At 34.4% G+C, this 5,587-nt stretch overlaps 1 pseudogene; it reads right to left on the reverse strand.

Moving 5' to 3' along the window:
• Positions 1–1,262: 1,262 nt before the first annotated feature.
• Positions 1,263–2,292, reverse strand: LOC100012848 (nucleosome assembly protein 1-like 1; annotated as a pseudogene).
• Between the last annotated feature and the right edge of the window lie 3,295 nt (positions 2,293–5,587).

Below are 5,587 nucleotides of genomic sequence, written 5' to 3' on the forward strand. Positions count from 1 at the left end.
GCAAGTAGAAGCTAATGCTCTCATAAGACAAGAATTAATAAAGCAAAATCAAAAGAATGACAAAATAGAAGGAAGCATGAACTATTTCATTGAAAAGACAATTGAACTGGAAAACAGATCCAGGAGAGACAATTTGAAAATTATTGGACTACCTGAAAGCCTGGAACAACAACAACAAAAAAGCCTTGACATCATATTACAAGAAATTATCTAAGAAAACTGCCCTGATATTTTTGAACAAGAGGGCAAAATAGACATTGAAAGAATCCATAGATCTCCTCCTACATAAAATCCCCAAAAGACAATTCCCAGGAATGTTATAGCCAAATTCGAGAGCTTCTAGGCAAGGAGAAAATGCTGCAAATAGCCAGAAAGAGACAATTCATATATCAAGGGGCCCCAGGCAGGATTACACAGGATCTGGCAGTTTCCACACTAAAGGACCTCAAGGCTTGGAATATGATATTCAGGAAGGCAAGAGAATTGGGTCTACAACCAAGAATCACCTACCCATGAAAACCAAATATACACTTTCAGGGGAAAGTATGGTCATTCAATAAAATAGAAGATCTCCATTCATTCATTTTTTTCTGAAAATACTTAGATTGTATTCACACCCCAGTGGTAAACAATAACCTTAATAGGATGGCTAAGTTTCTTTGTAGATCACTATGTCACATTAAAGTACAAAAATCTATAAACAAGCAGACATTATGAACATTAGATGTGGTCTTTCTAGACATTCTTAATTATATACTAGTCTTTTCTCAAATCAATTTTAAAAATGCTTTGTCTCTTAGTACAAGTCACTGCATTTCTCTAACAAAGTAATGAAGGCACAACTAGTGCAAGCACACTTAAACTCATTCAACTACTGGGCTGAAAAAATACTTTTGTTCTTCAAAAGGATTTGTTTTTTCTAAACCAATATTAAGTCTCAAATTACAGTGTGGACAATTTTCACAGCTACAGTCTAATAGCTATATGGCAAAGACTTTACAAGAACCAAACCATGTAGAAATGGACATGCATTTGGGGATTCACTGCATTCTACATATCCAGCAGAAATTATGCTATTAAAATGCTAGGTAGAATGAACCTATAGTTTGAACTGGCTCTTAAATGTTCATTTATCTTTTTTCCATTTTTAACAAAAATTGTTTATTTGATTCTAACAAGAAAATACAAAACATAAGGCTATAAGTAACTACTAGTTTAGGCTGGGACAGTGCAGTAATCCTCAAGGCCACAGTACACACTGCTCACTGCAAATTGTACTTGGCTGGGTTTGGATCTTTCTTTGGATCATATTCTGGATCATTTTCCTCATCTGCTTCTTCCCCTTCCTCATCATCAGCTTCTTCACCTTTTTCATCATAATCATTGTCATCATCTTCAATAGCTTCCCCTTTGAAGTAAAATACTGATCTTGGGATGATATGCTTATGTAAAAAGTGACCAATCTCAAAGTCTGCAGCAAAGGATAGCCTCTGTATCATCATCCAGCTCTCCACTCTCAGGAACTTGAGGAGGAGAAAAGGAACTGAAGAAAGTATCATTGGAAACTGTTTTTGTCACAGTTAGAACAGTCCCAAGTACCTCATATTTCTGTTTCTTCTTAAGTGACATTTTCCCCTTTTTTCCCAACATACCTGATACTCTGTGCAATTCATAATTTCTGATCCATCAAAGGAGAAGGGATCAGAATCATCTGGTTCTGACTGCATACAATATATCTCCATTAATAACTCATTTGTGAAATATTCATTGGGTTCAAAGTGAAATTCTAACATAAAACTCATAGGCTGTCTAGCATCTCAGAACTTCATTTTAATATCTTTCAAATGCTTCAGAAAGGTTCATCATGTTCCTGAACCATAACACAGAGCAAGTCAACATTTTTAAAAACAGTCAGTTAAAATTCAGGAATTCCTTTAAGGTCTTTTTCTTCATCTTTTTTTCCCTCCTCTTCAAGCTTAGCCTTCTTTTTCATTTCTGAAATTTCTTCATCATCGTCTAGTTTCCACTCACATTCTTCCTCTGTAGATTCAGAAATTACATTGATGATTTCACTTATGAGAAAGTGGCTGGTAAAGACAATGCACTTTCTTTCAAGAGAAGCTTCCACATAGAACTTGGCTTCTATATGTGCACATTTCACATGAAGGTTTTTGAGGCATTCACTCATCACTTAACTACTTTTGGCAAGCTTTCAATGTATCCAGGAGATGTTCCCACTAAACCATCTACTCTTTCCTGAAGAACTGCAAGAATTTGAGAATTCTGCATCATCTGAAGAGTCCATTATCAGGCTTTGCTATTTGCATCTTCACCAGTTACTTCTTCTTTCATTTCTTCAACATTCTCCATATCTTGTTGGTCAAGTTCAGTTTCTTTATTGTCAATATCTGCCATGTTGTAATACCTCCAAATATAAGATCCCTGGCTACTGCGGGAACCAAGGGGCCAGAGATGCATAGATTGTGACTCAGGGTAGTGGAAATGGCAACAGAGACAGAAGACCTAGAAGGAGGAGGAGGAAGAAAAGGAGGTAGCACCCTGAGCAGATGGTGATAAAGAACCCAAGCATTCCTAAAGAAAAGACCAGAACTAAATGGAAAATTTGATGTCCAAATGCAAAATTCAAGAGAAACATAAAAAGATAAACAAGACAGAGGGAAAACAAATTTTAAGGACTTCAATAAGGTCGAATTGATTCTATTCCTATATGGAAAAATAATATCTGAAACTCTTAAAATTGTTTTCATCATAGTAGAAAGAAGAAATATTCATAGGAAGAGATTGTGGCATTAAACTGTTTAAGATGTTATTTTAAAAAATTGGGGGAGGACAAAAATAGAGAATGGTACTAAGAGAAACTTGAAAAATGAGTTAAAATAGAGTAAGTTATACCACAGAAAGAGACTCATGGTGGGGTGGAGGGGTGGAGAAGGAAGAATACTATTATAAGAAGGGGAGGAAGACAGTGGTGACAGTTAATACTTAAACCTTACTCTCAGTGGAATCAGTTCTAGGAAGGAAGAACAGCCAGATCTGTTGGAGTATAGAATTATTTCTTACCCTACAGAGAAGTTGAAAGGGAATAAGGAAGGGGAGGTGAGGGGGGGTTATTAAAGTGGAGGGGAAAGGGGGGCAAATTAATAGACCTTAAAGGGAAATAGAAAGAGAATAGGAATAGGGGGTAGGAAGGAAAGCAAAATAAGGGCAAGGGAAGGAGGGACTGATTAAAAGCAAAATATGGGTATGGAAGAAAATAATGAAAGAAGAAAGGGAAGGATTAAAATAGGAAATCAAAATGATAGGGAATACATAGGTGGTGATCATAACTCTGAATGTAAATGGGATGAACTCACCCATAAAATGGAAGCTAATAGCAAAGTGGATTAAAAACCAAAATCCTACCATATGTTGTCTACAGTAAACACTCATGAGGAAGGTAGACACATACATAGTAAAGGGAAGAGGCTGGAGCTGAATTTATTGGGCATCAAATGAGAAAAAGAAAGCAGGAGTCATTGTAATATCTGGCAAAGTCAAAGTAAAAATATATGTGATTAAAAGAGATAAGGAAGGTAATTACATCCTGATCAAAGACACTATAGACAATGAAAAAATATCAGTACTGAATATATTTGCACCAAATGGTATAGCATCTAGATTTTTAAAGGAGAAACTATTGGAGCTTCAGGAAGAAATAGAGAGTAAAACTATAATAGTGGGAAACCTTAACCTTCCCTTATCAGATCTAGATAAATTGAACCAAGAAAATAAATAAGAAAGAAATAAGAGATGTGAATTAACTCTTAGAAAAATTAGAGTTAATAGATATATGGAGAAAACAAATAGGGATAAAAAAGGAATAGACCTTCTTTTCAGTAGCACATGGTAAATTTACAAATATTGACCATGTACTAGGGCATAAAAACATGGCAAACAAATACAGAAAAGCAAAAATAATAAATGCAACTTTTTCAGATCATAATGCAATAAAAATTATAATTAGTTAAAGGTACATGGAGAGGCAAATCAAAACTTAATTGGAAATTAAATAATCTTATTCTCCAAAACTGGTGGGTTAAAGAACAAATCATAGAAACAATTACTGATTTCATTGAAGAGAATCACAGTAAGGAAACAACATATCAAAATTTATGGGATATAGCAAAAACTGTACTCAGGGGAAAATTTCTATCCCTGAGTGCCCATATTAACAAGAGAAAGAGGAGATTAATGCATTGGGTATGCAAGTAAAAAAAAAACTAGAAAAAGAACAAATTAAAAACTCTTAGATAAAGACCAAGTTTGAAATCCTAAAAATCAAAGAGAAATTAATAAAACTGAAAGTAAAAGAACTAACAAGCTAATAAATTAGACAATGAGCTGGTATTTTTTTAAAAAATAAAATAAAAGTTAATCTAATTAAGAAAAAGAAGAGAACCAAATGCACAGTATCAAGAATGAAAAGAGTGATCTCATCTCTTATGAAGAGTAAATTAAGATAATTATATGGTAATAAATTTGGCAATCTGAGTGAAATGTATGAATATTTACAAAAACATAAATTGCCTAAATTAACAGAAGAGGACATAGAATACTTAAATTGTCCCATAAGAGAAAAAGAAATTAATCAAGGAATTCTTGATCACTACTATTTAATAGTGTACTAGAAATGCTAGCAGTAGCAATTAGAGAAGAAAAAGAAATTGAAGGGATCAAAGGCAATGAGGAGACTAAACTATCACCCTTTGCAGATGACATGATGGCATACCTAAAGAATCCAAGAAAATGAATTAAAAAGGTAGCAGAAATAATCAACAACTTTAGCAAAGTTACAAGGTACAAAATAAACCCACATAAATCATCAACATTTCTATATGTTTCCAACCAAACCCAGCAGCAAGAGTTAGAAAGAGAAATTATATTTAAAACCACTCTAGAAAATATAAAATACCTTGCCAAGACAAATTCAGGAATCAGATGAACATTACTACAAAACACTCTTCATACAAATACAAATAGATCTAAACAATTGGAATAACATCAATTGCTCTTGGGTAGTGTGAAGGGCCAGAATGTAAGAGGTAAAAATAAAAGGGTTGGACTGAATTTATTAGAGTATGGTCACCAGAAATTAATTCTAAATGATTTTTAGCAATTTATTTATAAAATAGAGGGAGAGGGCAGCTGGGTAGCTCAGTAGATTGAGAACCAGGCCTAGAGATGGGAGGTCCTAGTTTCAAATCTGGCTTCAAACACTTCCTAGCTGTATGACCCTGAGCAAGTCACTTGACCCCTATTGCCTAGCCCTTACCACTCTTCTGCTTTAGAATCAATATCAAAGATGGAAGATAAGGGTTCTAAAAAAATAAAATTTAAAATAAAACAGAATAGAGGGAAAGTGAAAGTAGAGAAATAAGAAAAAGGGCAGAGTAAGAAATCTAGCTTAATGAGTTAGACTATTGCTCAAGCCCTACTTTTACTCTGGCAGGGCTCCAGAAGCCCCAGATGGGGGGCCTAAGGTTCAATTAAAAAAGGTTTTAGTCAAGAGGCCTCCTTACAGATGTGG

The sequence above is a fragment of the Monodelphis domestica genome, chromosome 4, assembly GCF_027887165.1.
Source record: "Monodelphis domestica isolate mMonDom1 chromosome 4, mMonDom1.pri, whole genome shotgun sequence".
NCBI lineage: Eukaryota > Metazoa > Chordata > Mammalia > Didelphimorphia > Didelphidae > Monodelphis > Monodelphis domestica.